Here is a 19,913-nt window from a genome sequence, read left to right on the forward strand (position 1 = left end):
AAATACAAGAAAATTTCGAAAAAATTAACAAAATTTAATAATATAATAACTTTTTGATATAATATTTGTAAGCAGCTATTAAAATTAATATTTCTATGTACATTTCTACATACCAAGTGCTTCGTAGCAGGCCGTAGGCCGGGGCCTACGCACGCCTACGCTGGGCGCGGCGTGCAGTAGACCAACCGCTACGTACTCGCGTTACTATATAATGGACCACACTGGCCCGCCTAGACCATTCCGGGTTGAGCCACAACGCGCCTAACGTGTCTCTCAGTGTAGTGCCAGTTAACTTACGAAAGTTGCAGGTAAGTTCCGCTAACTTTAAAACTGTATAGGTATTTTTTTTTTATAGGTTTTATTTTATTTTACGAAATAGCACATGAAAACGAGACTTTTCGATCAAACGTAAGCGAGTTTATTTTATATTTTTATGAATAATATAAATATGTATATATAACAAGAAAATAAACGTAATATTAATCTTTCCTAACATAAATATAAAATAGAAATCACGGTAAATTTTTATTGATTGGTATTAATTTATTTTTAAATATTATAATTAATTAATTTTTAATATAAATTCATATCTTCAAATACTAGATTCAAGGTAAATAAAATTAATAAGTGTATGTAGTAGATACAATAAGGTTATTTTTAAATTATCAGGCCATTGTGTGCATGAAGGGTGCTTACTGACCTATGATCATGATGCGCTCTACATATTCAAACATTTACCGGATTTTTCACATAAACTAAATTAATTAAAAAAGATTGATTTTTAAAATATATTTTTTTACTAAAAAAGCTATTTGTATATCGAACTATATCATGATATCGAGTCGGAAGTTTAATATAAATACAAAAAAAAATTGGTATCGTAGAAATAATTAAATTTTTAATAGTCATGTCTACTTACGTAAGTGAAAACAAAAGTTTAATATTTTAAGTATAATTAAATGTGAATACTCACACTTTTTTCATAATGTGGTAAAAATGTAATAATAAATTTAGTTGCGTGCAAAAGCAGTCATGTTAAGTTTGCTACCTTAAAATCGTTTTTGGTTCAATTAACAAAAATTAATTAAATATGATCACTATTGCTAGTAAAAATGATATAATTGAAAAGACACACTTTTTCCATAACGGACTTTTTAGTTTTTCCTTTTTAATTTTTTTATTTTTACAATTTTGTAGACGGATAGTTAATATTTATCATTCGCTGCTATTGAATTCTACAAAAAATAATATAAAATATTGGATTTTATGTATCATATTCGACATTCCTATTCGTTATATTTCATATTAAAATTAAGATAAATAAAAACACATTTTATGTGATTATTAAAAATTATATATCTACTAGCTGACCTGGCGAACTTCGTATCACCTTATTTTTTTCTGAAATATAATAACAACATAATATATCAAAATAAAATATAGCCTATCTTTTAAGTTGGATCGAACTGCACATGGTGTGCGAATTTTATTATAATCGGTTAAGTGGTTTAGGAGTCCATTGAGGACAAACATTGTGACACGAGATTTATATATATTAAGATACGGAAGACCCGCTTTAAGTTCTTAACACAAATTCCTCTAACCGTTAAGCGTCGAAAACTATTTTTCTATATTGATTTTCTGACTTTTTACATCTAGGCAAAAAACGTAAGTCTCATAATGCCCTATATCACACTCGAAAATTTAATTCTAAATTCTATTTTTAATTTCCATTGTAACCTACAACTATAAATTATCTTGGCTGCTTCCGACATTGGAGTCATCAATATATATACTTTGAAAAATTTCTACAGAATTTACATTGAAATCTAATTATAATATTGTCTCCATTCTCTATTCTTCATTTCAATTACATTCCACCAAAAAATATTGGATATCATCTTCAACATCACAAGCCTCAAAAACTTAAACGCTTCTTTGTTTCTCCAAGTATCTTTACAAGACCAGCCGATAAGAAGAACAAAAATCGGTGGTAGCTTCAGTTTTAACCATAATTAATTAATAAAACAAATATAACTTTGACGACTTAAGGTAATTTATGATTTTGATTTTTTTACCAAATGCATATTTTTGGTTCAAATAAAAAATATGTAGGTATTCGGTAAAAATAAGCTGATATTTCCTATATCTTCTATTAAATGTATGAGTTAGTAAAAAAGCATTTATTTGTCATACAAATAAAGAGTACATAAAACAGTGGTACAGTTTATATATATATTGCAAATCTTATTGAAAACGTAAACGATCTTGTGTATTAATAATCACATATCAAAGAAACTGTAGTAAAAATTTATTAAAACTTTTAGTCACATTCTAATGTACGTATATCATGTTACAAATCCTTTTTTCACGTTGCAAATAAACGATGAACTAAAATACATTTAATATTGGATCTAATGAAGTCCTAAACTGAAGATTAAAAGATTTAAAGTAGCCACATACGCATACGTTAAAATTAAATTCTATTGTAATCATGGAAATATTTTATTACAAGAAATAAAATGTTACTTCCTTAAAAAGTAACTGTAAATTAAGTTATTCTGTGATTATTTCACTTCGTGTTTGAAATAGGAAACTAAATTATAATAAAATTGTGTTCGACTAAAATGAACTTGAAAATAAAAGTCACACAACAGTTTTTTTTTTAACACGTTGAAATAAAATAAATTACGTTTTCAGTACTTAAACAGTCTTCATAATTATTTTTTTTCATTTTTATTATCATTTGATTGCTGAATAAAAAAAACGGTGATATAATTCAATTATTTAATTATTTTTTCTAATGAAATAATTTTTATTTAAAAGGCTCTTTAAAACAGAAAGAAAAAATTGAAAATAAGAAAATTAAATGTTGATAAATGAAAATTAAACGTTATTATGTTACAAATTAAAAATGCATCGTAATAAAATTATGTACATCCTATTACAATTGTATTCGCTAACACTGAAACGAATCACGTACATATACAAAAAAAAATACATTTGTTTTTCTTCTCTATTTCTTTACTGTTAATTAAAATTGATACAGCGAGAAATACTGTATTGAAAAAGCATACGTATTAAAATAAGGAAAGAAAAAGATTTTTATGTTGTTGTTCTTTTTGTATATTTATTTTTAAAGGCTCGCTGAGAAATGTAAAAGCCGGCGGTTTAGCTGTTGTGTAATCCTAAATTGACTTTTAACACGAAACTTTAAAATATTTAATGCTTAATATTTACTGCTGCTCGTTTCGTGGTTTGGTTGAGGTTTTTCCTGATAAGCAGCTGATGTAAAGGTAATAAAAACTATTTATCACAGAGTGGACGAAAGTCCACTTTAACAGGATAATCGGTGGATGTGGCGGCAAGCCTTAATATCGCTTGACCGATCCCTCGTTTACTTGATATTTCCATATAAATTGTTAAATTACTTGTTAGGTAAGCCGGTACTATGGTCCAACAGCTAAAAGGAGATATCTCTTATTAATAATTAATTACCTATTTCATGATATGTATGCTTTTTTAAAAGTAATATATATTCAGCGCTCATAATTATTATACAAATAAATACGTTTAATGCTAAAACTAATAAGACATTATATGTTAAGAGAATGTACTGTAATATTTTAAATGATCCGACGGATCTTGTCTCCTGTTTTTAAAACTGTCACACGCACATTTAAATAATCGCTAGTTTTCCTGAAATTTTTCAATTTACTTCGTATATTTCTTACTTTTAATTGTTCCGTAACAACAAAGTATTAGGAAACTAAAAAAAAAGATCAAATTATTCCAGACGTATTAAATTTTACACTTAGAAACACATTCAGCAATCTAAATTTATTATTCTAGATTTTATTCGAATTCATTTATATACATAGTTAGATATAAATTAATGATCAATGTTTAACAGCGCTTTTCTTAGTCGGGAATGTAGGGCTCATGATCTTGTGCTCGTTTTGAGTATAAAATCAACGCTAAGAGCTAAAATTAATGAATATTTTCCTTGCTATATTTGACAGAGAACTAAAATACATTATCATCATCATCACTTCAGCCTAAATAGGCCATAGGCCTCCACAAGTTCGGCGGCAAAAATGGCGTGAACACATGTCACACATGAACACATGTGTGTTGCCCATAATCACCACGCCGGACAGGCGGGCTGATGACCGCAGGACTGGCTTTGTCGCACCGAAGACGTTGCTGCCCACCTTTGGCCTGTGTATTTCAAAGCCAGAAATGGGATGGTTTACCCGCTATCGGTCGGTTTTTTAAGTTCCAAGGTGGTAGTGGAACTGTGTTATCCCTTAGTCGTCTCTTACGACACCCACGGGAAGAGAGGAGGTGGCTATATTATTTACTGCCGTAACCACACAGCAACTGCAGACAGCGTTTTCGTTATGTGAATGAGTTTTTTATCCAAAGGAGCAGATCATCTCTTCATTCATAACATACTTGATCATGTGGTCCGTTGATCTATTGTAATGAATTTTGAACTGACGAAGGGACTGGTCCACAAGTTTAAAGTCGCTCAACGTGCAATGGAACGGGCTATGCTTGGGATTTCTCTCAAAGATGGGATCAGAAATGAGACTATGTGCGAGAGAACAAAAGCTGGTCATCTGTATCGCAGGACCTGGACCTGGCTGTTGGAATAGACGTATCCTGGAGTGGAGACCGCGTGTTGGCAAATGTAGTGTGGGACGTCCTTCGACCCGTTGGACCGACGATCAGCGTAAGATTGCCGGTGTAGACTGGATGAGGATTGCCGAAAACATTGTCTAGCGCGAACTTGAGGAGGCCTATGTCCAGCAGTGGACTGCAATTGGCTGAACTAACTGACTGACTGACTAACTGATCCTAGAAATTGGATTTTAACAAATATGAGATAGTAACTATCCCTATCCTATCCATCGAATAGTTTCTAGCTACAATTGCATTCATACAATTTAGTATACTCTTATCAATAAAGTATCAGTGTCTACGAACATTCGATGAGGCAATACTGCTTTCAAAAAAATTCCTTAATTCATCCAAAGAAATTATGAGATACGTGAATATTATGTACATGATTAAACAATGATTATATTGTTAGCGAAATATAAAACAAAAATTCCTTTACTTAGGACTAGATGTACATATACATATAGTATTGAGTTTTATAATTTTTGTCACCTTTCATGAAAGCGATACTGTCATAACGAGATAAAAAAGATACTGTAATTTTAAGGAATTTTCGGTAAACAATTTAGTCATTTTAATTGAGGCGTAAAGAAAAGAAAGGTTTAACTGTAAAAAGAAAAAAAGGCTTAGTATTCCAATTTGGGGAGTGATTCCGTAGCAACAAATAACTTTCAAATTTAATCACCGACAAGTATAGATAAGAAAAATTAAATATAATACAAGTAAGATAGATAGGAATATAAATTAAAATACATATAAATATAAACGGGGAGAAAAACTGACATATGTAGGTACTTCCTTTTGTGAAAACGTTTAAACCTGTTTAGAACATTTATTAACTTCTAAAGTTTATTTCACAAAACTTTGTATACTGCAACCGTTTATTAATTTTAAGAGGATATCAAAGCGAATGAGTTTAATTTTTAAAAATAGAAATTCAAAAGTCAGTGAGCACAGATAATACTTGTAGTACAAAGGTTAATTCGTTCTCAAAGTAAAAATGTAGCCGTTGATATGAGTTCTCTGAAACTTGCTTCTCAAACGCTCTTTAGATCAAAACTTCAAGGACTTTATCAGGAATTTCTTTTATTTTAAAACTTCGTCAGTTTTACCACTTTTACCTACGCTTCTGCATTAATTGTCCGTTTAACTAGAAACGTACTTTACGGCGGAATTCATCCGAAAAAGAATAATAAAGGATATTTTAAAATAGTTGTAGTTTGAAATAGTACACTTGCTAAAGCCTTACTTTAACGCAGAATGTATATTTTTTGCTTAAGTTATTAGAAAATAAAAAATGAAATCTTAGATATTCTAGAGTAATTTCAAATTGTACAAATTTGGTAACGTACCGTACACTAATGTAGTGGGTTAATTTTTGTTATAATGCTAGAATTAAAAAAGAAACTTAATTCTTTTTTAAACAGAAAATCCTTAAACGGTTAAAACAAATAAAACTTTGCAATCGTAAAGCGTCGAAGTAATAGTTGCAACGGTACGGATTGGTAGACCATTACAGTTTGTAACAATACCTGGAACATATAATAATGGTTTAACACCTTACGATCATTCGTTTCGAGGACTTCAGAAATAAAACCGTCCAATAGCCATTTATGACTATTATCTTATATTTCAATGATAAATAGTGAGAGTTTTTTTTATAGTTACATATAATAATAATTTCTTGTAAATGTTTAATACACAAAATAAAATCCGAGTAGTAAAAACTGTAAGTATTTAATTGTTTTATAATTGCGTAACTGCTTTATAAAACCATACAAGATAAAAACTAATATTTTGTTGACACCTTTATTTTAAAATAGCTTTTTAAAGATTATGAACATTATTAAAAGGTGTTTGTAAGATTGTCGAGCTTTTCTAAGTAAAAGACGGCGTTGATTCGAATATAATCTCGTTGTATTAAGTTGCTTAATATAAAATATTATGAAGGTAATGCTAAATTCATAACAAATGAATGCTGAGTGGGTTTAATTAAAAACAGAATGATACAGCATTTAAATGAAAAGGTAATTAATGAGAGCCTCTACACTATGTTATTAACAACTCAAGTGACAGCTAAAGAGCTGGAATATACAGACAAGGCGTTATTTACTATGATCTACTTATTTTTAAAGACAAAAAAAGTTTGGTTATATTATAAATTAAATGTACACATCAACTGAAGTTCCTCAACATTATTCGAATTATTTAAAAAACTCGCTGTTACTGAGACTCCCTCATACGTATAACACATTATTTAAAAACGTCGACATCTTCACAAAATCTAAAAGGATATTTAAAACCAATATAATAAAAATACTATCTGAGTCACCGTAACAATGTATAAACTATAAGTATATATTATGTATCTGTTTATGTATGATGTGTAACTCTCTTTATATATGTCTCTTTTACTATGTATTTATATATTTATATTGTTAAGTGTAAGTTAACTGCATCTCTTATAAGCATTTTTTGTGTATCAGAATGTACTGATTGTGACTGTTGTTTTCTTTTTTGTCAACGATATCTCCACAATTTGTTAACTTTAGGGAAACCTGTTATTGGCTTGATTTTTTGTAATATGCTTTATGATATGAATAGTATATAAGAAGCTGTTGGTTTTCTGAATAAATAAATAAATAAATAAACTAACATTAACTCATTTTCGTTTTGCACAAATAAAAAAATATTATACCTAAATAAATGATAAGACTCAGGCATATAACACGATTAATAAAAATTTAAGAGGGTAGCACAATACCCTATGGGAACGTAAGTCATGACAGTAATTTACATCTTGAAGCTACAAGTGGGTATGTTATCGCAATTTTGTCAGCGTTGATGTTTAACATTTGTTCTGATTTTATTAATTAACGTAGTCTGACAATTTCATTACAAATTTTATAAAGCTAATTAAAATTTGAAAGAAAGTAATAGAATTAGTTGATTAAAAACTTAATAAATGTCAAAATTAGAAAAAAAAATGCTTTATATTGTGAATTATACTATTAATAAATCTAAAATAAATCTTTTAAATAACGCCATTAAAAGGAAAGAGCTGATAGATCAACTGAAAGACAAGTTACTAAACAACCTGGTGTGTTAAACAAGATTCATATTGCAAATTTAATTTGCAAGTAGTGATTGTAATTGCATCATATCTGCGCGCTTACTTATTTACCTGTTGAAACACGTCGAGTGGGTGTCTCTACTGCCTGTCTATGCAATTTCATTGTTGTTTATCTTACACTGAAAACACTGGTACATGTTCATGGTTACAAAGAGCTCTTCCGTAATAGAGTTTTGTAACTTTTCGCTTTATTTAAATTACATTTACTCGTGTTCTTTTGAGCTGAGATTCGTTTTGTTATTGCTGTTCTTTTTGTTATTACATTAAATGTGAATCTAAATTGTAAAAAAGACTTTGTAATGATATTTAATACTTTAAAAAAAGTTTTAATACTTTTTTCATCCTGATCGGATAGTAAGTTTAATATAAATTGATAATGGAAAAAATAAAAACATCTGAAGCTCGTATTTTATGTTTTGAGAATAAATTATAACTTCATTGAGTACTTATATTATACAAACACGTTTGCTCGGTTCTAATTTCTAATATAGTAATGAGTATTTCAATTTGCACTATTGTTTATTGTTTGCTGATGAAACACACATAATTATGGCTCTTAGCTATTAATAATAACTACTTATTGTAAGTCTAAATCAAATATCCCTTGGAATCCCAAAGCAAATCTTGAATGAGTCGTGAATCATTTACTGTCTAAAAGCAAACGTTTCTCGAAATTAATCTCCGGAACGAAACATATTCAGTATAGATTGTTAGGCTTAAATGTAAATGATATTATAGGCTTATTTAGATAATATAATCCCTTTTCGTCCCGATCGTTTGTTATTATATTCTAATATGTGTGTAATTCTCGTTTAGTTTAGATAATACATTTGAGGCAACAATAATAGTATATAAAATAAAACAGTCCTCCCGTGACCATGGTTGCTGGAAAGCATCCATAACGTCGGGCATCTAAAAAACTTTATAAACCGCGATAAAATCCGAACAAGTCATTATAATTAGTGAAATTCGCGTAAACATTAGAAAATCATACATAAATGTATGGCTACATAAAAACAATAATGCTCGAAATATATGTACGCGCAAACCTTTCAAACAACTGTACCAAGTTGGATGATTCCGTTTTTTTTTTGTTCGCTATGAGAATGGGCAATCATAAGACTTTAGAAAAGAAAACAAAAAAAAAATCTATATATTCACAAAAATATTATGTTGGTATAAATTTCGCCGGATCAGCTAGTAAAATATAAATCTATCTATACTAATATTATAAAGAGGAAAGATTTGATTGTTTGTTTGTTTGCATTGAATAGGTTCCGAAACCACCGAACCGATTTGAAAGGAAGCTACACTATACGCGGTTAACATGAGATATATTATATTTTTTTTAAATTAGTTATCCTTACTAAAACTCCAACAATGTAACGCAAGGTGTAAAAAAATACCTAAAATATTCTTTACATTATAATTTTTAATTTTGAAATTTTTGTTAAATAGCCCGTGCGAAGCCGGAACGTGCTGCTAGTGTATATATAAAATTAATGTTGTGATTTCAACAATTAGAAAGAATTTCACTTTAATATTAGTTTAAAGGGCACAGGTTCGCAAACTTTTTGGGTCTCCACCCACATATGGTTTAATAATTTTACCCGTTGATTAATTTTTCAGATTCCGTCCCTAAATAATGGCAACCGAGATCTCTTATGAAGGGTAATGTTTGTCTGTTCATCCATTTTCGCATATGTTTATCACTAGGGTGTACCATGAATTCGTACTAGATATACACTTTCTATAGCCTATCACTACTTCCCTAACAGCGTTTATTAATTATAAACGTGTGGAAGTTAAAACAGAATTAGTCTTAATATTCTATGTTAAAATATTTGCGATTGTAAATGGTTAGGTTAATCCCGTATCAAATCAAAAAATTAATTTAATGTTTAAAAACTCGAGACTGAAATTGCCTTTTAACAATTCGTTTAGGCCATGATTGTATAATATTATTTATCTAAGTATGAAAATAAATGCAATTAGGAAATACGTCATTTTTTTTTTCATACATAACAAACATCCATGGGCTCTAAGTGCCCATGCCTTTTTTATTTACATTTTAACTGTCAAATATTCAGGCGTATTGGTTTCAACATTGCATGCTTCAACTTACGAACTAAAGCTTAGTATCTCTAATTTGATGGTGAGTCCAGAACTGACCGTGATATATTATTGATATTTAATTATTACAAAATACCGGTTATTGACTGTTATTACGAAACAAATAGATAACCTGTATATTTCGAAATAAGTTACCGGAAGTTGAAGTACAAAAATTATTAACATATTTGAAGCCAGTAGGCCTTTTCATCTATATTAATTGAACTATGTGTGTGTGTGTCTGTGTGTGGAACTGTGTTATCCCTTAGTCACCTCATAGTACAAATTTAGATATATATAATAAATATATATATCTTTAATAAACATCATCATACGATTTTTAAAGGTGGAGTAGAAATCATAGAGATCAAAATTGTATAATTCTCGTCAAAGACAATTTACAGTTTACTTAAAGCAAAAAAAGCGATGTCAGGAGCAATGTAATTTCCCGTTGATTCTAGTTTACTGTCATTGTTCTATGATATATGACTTGAACATCTTTAATCAAACTAAGCTTACAGGTACTCAAATGCAGTGTCCAAACTGAACAAAATTTATCATTGCTGTAACTCTGGCATACATTATAATTTTTTTATTAAAACAATATCCGCTCTTTACAATAATATCTTAATCTTATCAGCCAACCCGCATTGGAGTAAAGTTGTGGGTTAAGCTCTGACCCTTTTCGTACATGGGGATACACTACATGCTTGGAGGCCTACTGCAGACTACAGGCTTATGCCCAGCAGTGGGATATTACAGGGTGAAGCATATACTTCTTCTAGCTTCAAAATGTTTGAGCGATTTGAAATTACATTTTAATTTTTTGATATGGATGTAGTTCAGTGATCGCGAAGAAGCATAAAAGATGTATTTTTATTAGAGATCAAGAATTCAATAATATATGTATTTTTTATATTAGCTGTATAAAATGCTACAACGTTTTTAATATACACGGAAGTCAGTGAAATATACTTTTAACAGATACAATAAAATACTTTAAACTACAATACACAGAAAATTAATGAACGAAAAAACTTCTCTGAAAATAGTGGTCCTAAAATTTAAATTGTTTGTTCTAAATTTACTTCGAAATTAAACAAACTCGCGACAAAAGGTAAACCGCTTTTGATCAATTAAACTTATCTACTAAAGCTCCTTATTAATTAGAAAGGTACTTCCAATTTATGTTTATATAAAATAATGAATTTTTCATAATGTATATGACAAACGAGATTAAAAATTTATCTTATTTTCTTTATCTATAATCTATAATATATATAAACGCGAAAGGTCACTCATCACGAAATCTCCAAAACTATAACACCTAACAACTTGAAATTTGGCAGGTAGGCTCCTTATAAGACGTAGGCATCCGTTTAGAACGGATTTTATGAAAAACGACCCCTAAGGGGGTAAAACGGGTGTTGGAAGTTTTTATGAAAGTCCCATGTTTTTGAAGTAAGAGACTTGAAATTTCAAATGTAAGCTCTATAGATGGTGAAAAGTTGTCCAAATAATATATCGAATATCTTTAGAAATCAACTCCCTTTTGGGGTTAAAACGGGGGATGGTAGGTTGACTCACTCATCACGATACCTCCGAAACTATAACACCTACAAACTTGAAATTTGGCAGGTAGGCTCCTTATAAGACGTTAACTACTGCTAAGAATGGATTTTACGAAACTCGACCCCTAAGAGGGTAAAACGGGAGTTGGAAGTTTGTATGAAAGTCCTATGTTTTAGAAGTAAGAGACTTGAAATTTAAAATGTATGCTCTAGAAATGGTGAGAAGGTGTCCAAATAATGTATGTTTAGAAATCAACTCCCTTTTGGGCTTAAAATGGGGGATGGCAGGTTGACCCACTCATCACGAAATTTCCGAAACTATAACACCTACAAACTTGAAATTTAGCAGGTAGGTTCCTTATAGGGCATAAAAATCCGCTAAGAACGGATTTTACGAAACTCGACTCTTAAGGGAATAAAACGGGGGTTGGAAGTTTGTATGAAAGTCCTATGTTTTTCAATTAAGAGACTTGAAATTTAAAAGGTAAGCTTTTTAGATGGTGAGAAGGTGTCCAAATAATGTATCTTTAGAAATGAACTCCTTTTTGGGGTTAAAATGGGGGATGGTAGGTTGACTCCCTAATCACGAAATCTCCGGAACTATAACAGCTACAAAGTTGACATTTGATAGGTAGGTTTCTTATAGGGCTTAAACATCTGCTAAGAACAAATTTTACGAAACTCGACCCCTAAGGGGATAAAACGGGAGTTGGAAGTTTGTATGAAAATCCTATATTTTTGAAGTAAGAGACTTGAAATCTAAAGTGTATGCTCTATAGATGGTGAGGAGGTGTCAAAATAATGCATTATTTTTTTTTTTTTTATTTTTTTTTTTATAACAATATATATCCACGGGCTTATAATGCCCGTGCTCTTGTTATTCCAATTATTTGTTTGTTACTCTCGATTACCTTGGCACCTACATATGCAACTTAGAGACTAATTAAACTAAGCTTAGTATCTCTAATCCTACGTGAGTCCACCGACCAAAATTTAAAGTTATGCTAACTTAATTTACTTATATATATAATTACTACTATTTATTATTACTTTTTCCTTTTCTTCACTTTTATCTTACAATTATCCAGGGGTAGAAGCTGTGTACATTTCTTGACATTTTTGTATTTATACTGTTATTTTTATTATCTAAGTTTATATTTACACTTATATGCTAGTTATCATATATGTACACTTATTTCCTAGTTACCTTATATATACACTTATATGGCCTACTGGCCTACTTACAATATACACTTAGCCTAGGTTACTGTTAGTAAGATATTTTTTTTTTTCGTTTTTTGTTTCTTTTTTATATATATTCTTATATATTTATCACCATATATGTAATTTTTTTAAATTAATATTATATAATTAATCTTAATTAATTTGTTACACATGTTAAATATAATTAATTTGTACACGTTATGTTATATGTAATTAATCCTATTTAGTTTAGTAATTAGTATTTATATTTATATAATTAATCCTATTTAATTTAGCACTTAGTACTTATGTTTATATACACACTATTTATTCATTCAAACAAGTGTCTTCACCCGCCAATAGTTTTCAACATGTCGAGCACACTCTCAGTGACGGCGGCATCTCTGTGATGAATCGCCATCTTGAGACTGTGCTCGAGTATTTTCTTATCCGCGGTCTCCGCTGCCCTCGCCGCAAAGCGACCAATTGCGTCGTCACGGTCGTCGGTGTAATAGACACAGGTGTTGGTGTGTCTAGTCACCGCGACTACAGCGTGCGAAACGCTGTCGTGGATCCTGAGCCTCCTCGCCTTCGTCTGGAGGACAATGACGTCCTCGTAGGTCTGGCCCTGCGCCTCGTGGATGGTTAAGACGCGCGATCCCTCCCCGGATCCGTATCCCTGGTCAGTCAGCAACCTCTTCTCCTCTTGCGTAAAGACCAGGTATAAGGTTCGGTCTCTTCTTGCAGGAATACGCGCGCCCGTGAGGCTCTCCACTCGCAAAGATCGGATCTTTGGGCTTGAGCTGTATACGTTTTTATAAACTTCGCTGATGGCAAGGGCGACGTCTTTGGGATTTCGATGCGTGCATGACAACTCGCACGAGATGGTTGTTATCCGGGTTAAAAAAATAATGCATTTTAATCTATATATACAAAAAAGAAAGGTCACTGACTCACTCATCACGAGAACCCAAAAACTGCTGGAGGGTCCATCCATCTAGGAAAGATAAAGATGAAATTTGGCAGGGAGGTAGATTACAGTTAGTAGATTATAGTAGTAGAGTAGAGAGATTTTGCGATATTCCACCGCTAAGGGGGTTTAATTGGGGTTGATAGTTTGTATGAAACATATAGGTACAGCAGTTATAAGTTCGTCGATAGGTTATTTATACTGGAGCCTGAAAATAAAACTAAAAATGTGGTGTATAGAGAGGTTTTATAAAAACAAATATTAAATTATACGAAATTGTGCCTTTTTAAAAAGTTACTCAGTGTAATAAGCATTTCAAGTGACTGAAACAAAAAAAAAATGCGTTAAACATCTTAATAGTAATGCATATCTTCATAACCATGCGGATGTAGTCTCGGGCAACTGTTAGTGTATTATAAAACAAAGTCCCCAAAAGTGTATGTGATCGATTTCCTCAACATCTACTAAACGGATTTTCATGCGGTTCAAGAGGAAGTTTTACGGAACGGCTAAGCCGATTTTAATGAGAGTTTCACTGGAAGTTTGCCGGGAAAACTTTGTGACACACTGATTTTAACGCGGGCGAAGCCGCGGGCACAGCTAGTAATTTATATAATTAAATATTAAACAATATTTACTTAATATATTCTTACTTCCTACGTACTTCCAAAACAGACGTAATTAAAATGAACAAGTTAACCTATGAACTTATATAAAATCAAAATGTTATAAATAATTTGTTTAGTAATAATTAATGATTTTTTTTTTAAACTAATAAACTTATTACAAATTAACAGGAAATAGCCAACAATTGATTCTAAAATCACGTCAAACGCCTAACTAAATTATTGGGACTAACTATTTATTGGGACAGGATTATCTGTGAGTTCAATTACTGTAATATATCATCTGTATAATTCTGAAAACCCATGATTTATGTATTTGCTTGTAAGCCCACTGCTGGGTATCTGTCTCCTATATAGGAAAAGCGGTTCGAAGCGTTAACCAAACCGCTTAGGGTTCTCTAATACGTGTGGATATACGTGTTAACGAATTGAACTAAGACAAATTTGTTTAACATATGAACTATTTTATTTTTGTGTTACCCACACATTAGGAATTTTAAACATTTTTGAATATCATATCAAAAAGGCGTCGTCTCCTGTCAAAGATTTTCATTGTAATATGAAACTTTAAATAGTTACGGGTTTCTATAAAGAACTCACTATAGACGGCACCACAGTTCACTTAAACCGGATATAAAAATCATCATATCAGAAATTTCGATCTAGCGGGAACATCGTTCCATGGCTTAATTGGTTAGAGCGCTGACACAGTCAGTCGGAGACGCAGGTTCTATCCCCGCTGGAGCGGTCAATTTTTGATATGATATTCAAAAATGTTTGTTTAAGATTTTATAAATGCAGGATAATATATGGCCTGACATTAAATTCGTAGCAGCCATAGACCGACTCAAAGTGACTCAAATCTGTTAACTGAACTACGTGTCTGAAATCATTTGATGATAAAATAACTTTTTTTTTCTGACATCCTTTGCAAATAATTCACAGTGCAAGCAACGTGAGTAGTAGTATTATGTAGTAATTGAACCATTTATGTTCTCCTGCTGATAACTTCGATGCTCTTTCTCCATTTTAGTGCTCTTTAGGACTCGGAATTTGAGCCCGTTTTTAACATATATGTAAATAGTTTAACAAGTTGTTATGTGGGATCTTATGTTAGTTTAACTAAATAAATACATTGGTTTAATTAAAATTGATGTAATAGTCACAAATTGATTCATTCAAATTGTTTTATATCAAATCTTTTAAACTATAAAACCTTTACAGTCGCAACAACCACCATATAAGTTATATATTTTTTGGGTTTTTGAAATTACTAAACGTAACACATTTTTTTTGTATAATTATTTATGATTTTGAAAAATTAGTTTTTGGTTTTATTACTGAAAAAAAAACCTTCTTTATATCACTTTCTTACAGATTTTTTTTTTGAATTTTAGAATAATTAAAGAATGCTGAGGCATCGTGTTCGTAAAATTTTTAAGTATGTTTTTATTATCTTTTTTACGAAATCCTTAAAAAAATATATCTAATTTATTTACAATTTACGCACTGCTAAATCCAACTCGTTAATAAATAAATAGGTCTTCATCATTAAGCTTTGCAGACTAATATTCATAGAATTACAATTTTGATGGCCTTCTAAACATTTTCAAACTATCACCTAATTTAAGGTGTGGTTTCATTTGTTGGCTAATTTTAATTACCGCTGAACACTCACATTCCATTGGGAATCGTTTATTAAATTATATTTAAAAAATAATAAACTTCTTGACGTGAATATAGGAAGGTATTATATATATATATATATATATATATATATATATATATATAAATATATATAGAACTAGACACTCGACAAACAAGTGTACAGCTCACCTGGTGCCTGGTGCCTGGTGCCTGGTGGTAAGCGATTACCGTAGCTTATAGACACCCGCAACCCCAGAAGCATTGTAAGCGCGTTGCCGACCCCTATAGACCCTATAGAGCTCTAATCACCTTAGTCACCAACAGGAACACAATACTGTTTGAAAACAGTATCATTTAGCTGTGGTGTGCTGTAAGGTCGAGGTCGACTACTCCAACCGGGCTACTCCATATTTTGTGCAGCAAATTTCCTGCTGTACTCTACCTCAGTTACTCATTTTTCAAACGTGTCCTTAATAAAAACATGTACAGTTAAAAGTATAAACTATATCTTCATAGTGTATTTTATAGCTAATGTGACATTATATTAACTGTTCTATTTCAGAACTAATATTTAAAAAAATAGGTAAAAAAACTTTTTAAGTTAAACGGTTTTATGTTAAACATACATTGCAATGTTTAAGATAAATGTACTAAAAACCAAAAAATAATAAAATAGATACAGTCGTGGGAATTATAAACATATGCATAGACTAGACTAAAATAAAACCGTGGGGCACGTCAATTGTCTACAATCGTTGATTAAAATGTTTGTTTTGTAATGTTACACTATAATTAGGCAGTTGTTCAACCGACAAAGATGGACGTGTGATAAGTAGGGCTAGAATGTGGAAACAAGCTAGCAAGCTCGATTATAAGCGAGTTTTAGGGTTTCATAGTGGTGAGCGAGTAGTACTTTTATCATACGTTTTGTCGATTAAAGACAAACTACGAGCAGTGAAACGATTCCTCGCCAGCCAGCAGTGTGAATGTCCAACGATAAACTAGTTGAAACATCTCTTTTATTTACATGGAGTGTATAACTATTGGAATTTCCATGAGCAAGAAAATAGTAAGTAATTTCCTCACCGTCTGCGGGCCAACTGCCTATTTTAACGACGAATTAAACGATTCTTCTATCGCACATTAAGTCGATAATTTGTAGACAATTGACGTGCCCCACGGTTTTATTTTAGTCTAGTCTATGCATATGTTTATAATTCCCACGACTGTATCTATTTTATTATTTTTTGGTTTTTAGTACATTTATCTTAAACATTGCAATGTATGTTTAACATAAAACCGTTTAACTTAAAAAGCTTTTTACCTATTTTTATTTTCTAGTTTTTAGTTTTTATTTCGCATTCTGTTTAATTCATTTAGTGCTTCATTATTGCAAGGCCCATCTTAAATATTGAGGTTGTATAGTGCACTGTATTCTTCTTGTCAAGCCCTTTTATTTGATACCCATATTGGTGGGATTGATAAAAAATTGTTATCAGACATTTGGTAGCGGTGGCCAGCTTAGATTTCAATTTTGCATAGTAAATTGTATTCTACTTGTTGAGACCTTTCATTTGATACCCATGTTGATGGGATTGATAAAACCTAAGTTATCCGCCATTTTGTAGAGGCCGCCATCTTGGATTTTAATTTTATATAGTACATTGATTATACTGGTTGAGCACTTTCATTTGATACCCATATTGATGGGATCGATAAAACCTACGTTATCCGCCATTTTGTAGCGGCCGCCATCTTGTATTTCAATTTTTTATAGTATATTGTATTCTGCTTGTTGAGCCCTTTCATTTAATACCCATATTGATGGGATTGATAAAACCTACGTTATCCGCCATTTTGTAGCGGCCGCCATCTTGGATTTCAATTTTTTATAGTATATTGTATTCTGCTTGTTGAGCCCTTTCATTTGATACCCATATTGATGGGATTAATAAAACATAAATTATCCGCCATTTTGTAGCGGCGGCCATCTTGAATTTATAATGATAATGAATAAACATAATTGTATTGTCACCAAAATCCAAAGTGTATACAAAATTTCAGATTGATCGGTTGACAGGAAGAGGGTGAAATTTGAATTACTAAATTTGACCCAAGAATAATAAAAAATAAAACAAACGGGGTGAGCTAAATAAAACCGTTTAAAAAACTTTTTAAGTTAAACGGTTTTATGTTAAACATACATTGCAATGTTTAAGATAAATGTACTAAAAACCAAAAAATAATAAAATAGATACAGTCGTGGGAATTATAAACATATGCATAGACTAGACTAAAATAAAACCGTGGGGCACGTCAATTGTCTACAATCGTTGATTAAAATGTTTGTTTTGTAATGTTACACTATAATTAGGCAGTTGTTCAACCGACAAAGATGGACGTGTGATAAGTAGGGCTAGAATGTGGAAACAAGCTAGCAAGCTCGATTATAAGCGAGTTTTAGGGTTTCATAGTGGTGAGCGAGTAGTACTTTTATCATATGTTTTGTCGATTAAAGACAAACTACGAGCAGTGAAACGATTCCTCGCCAGCCAGCAGTGTGAATGTCCAACGATAAACTAGTTGAAACATCTCTTTTATTTACATGGAGTGTATAACTGTTGGAATTTCCATGAGCAAGAAAATAGTAAGTAATTTCCTCACCGTCTGCGGGCCAACTGCCTATTTTAACGACGAATTAAACGATTCTTCTATCGCACATTAAGTCGATAATTTGTAGACAATTGACGTGCCCCACGGTTTTATTTTAGTCTAGTCTATGCATATGTTTATAATTCCCACGACTGTATCTATTTTATTATTTTTTGGTTTTTAGTACATTTATCTTAAACATTGCAATGTATGTTTAACATAAAACCGTTTAACTTAAAAAGTTTTTTTACCTATTTTTATTTTCTAGTTTTTAGTTTTTATTTCGCATTCTGTTTAATTCATTTAGTGCTTCATTATTGCAAGGCCCATCTTAAATATTGAGGTTGTATAGTGCACTGTATTCTTCTTGTCAAGCCCTTTTATTTGATACCCATATTGGTAGGATTGATAAAAAATTGTTATCAGACATTTGGTAGCGGCGGCCAGCTTAGATTTCAATTTTGCATAGTAAATTGTATTCTACTTGTTGAGACCTTTCATTTGATACCCATGTTGATGGGATTGATAAAACCTAAGTTATCCGCCATTTTGTAGAGGCCGCCATCTTGGATTTTAATTTTATATAGTACATTGATTATACTGGTTGAGCACTTTCATTTGATACCCATATTGATGGGATCGATAAAACCTACGTTATCCGCCATTTTGTAGCGGCCGCCATCTTGGATTTCAATTTTTTATAGTATATTGTATTCTGCTTGTTGAGCCCTTTCATTTGATACCCATATTGATGGGATTGATAAAACCTACGTTATCCGCCATTTTGTAGCGGCCGCCATCTTGGAATTCAATTTTTTATAGTATATTGTATTCTGCTTGTTGAGCCCTTTCATTTGATACCCATATTGATGGGATTAATAAAACATAAATTATCCGCCATTTTGTAGCGGCAGCCATCTTGAATTTATAATGATAATGAATAAACATAATTGTATTGTCACCAAAATCCAAAGTGTATACAAAATTTCAGATTAATCGGTTGACAGGAAGAGGGTGAAATTTGAATTACTAAATTTGACCCAAGAATAAATAATAAAAAATAAATAAAACAAACGGGGTGAGCTAAATAAAACCGTTTAAAAATACATTAACATTTACTATAATGGAAGTATTTATATCGTCAAATGTTGTAAGGAAAAAAGTTGTAATAATCTGAGACGACCACTTGTAACCTATGTATATTTAGAAATGTTATTTTCAAACAGTGTCACTCGCAACCATGCAATATGTTAGAAGTGTTTTTCATTTGTTAGTGTTCTAACAATATCTTCAAGATTTTTCATTACAATGAC

At 31.2% G+C, this 19,913-nt stretch overlaps 1 protein-coding gene across 1 annotated transcript in view; it reads left to right on the forward strand.

The window, feature by feature from the left end:
* The first annotated feature begins 234 nt into the window (after window positions 1-234).
* LOC123659581 (allatotropin-like) overlaps window positions 235-19,913 on the forward strand; it is a 32,483-nt gene continuing 12,804 nt past the window's right edge. The window contains exon 1 of the mRNA XM_045594789.1: window positions 235-308. The gene's annotated coding sequence lies outside the window, so the exon portion shown is untranslated. The remainder of the gene's footprint in view (window positions 309-19,913) is intronic.

This window comes from Melitaea cinxia, chromosome 14, assembly GCF_905220565.1.
Source record: "Melitaea cinxia chromosome 14, ilMelCinx1.1, whole genome shotgun sequence".
In the NCBI taxonomy this organism is placed as follows: domain Eukaryota; kingdom Metazoa; phylum Arthropoda; class Insecta; order Lepidoptera; family Nymphalidae; genus Melitaea; species Melitaea cinxia.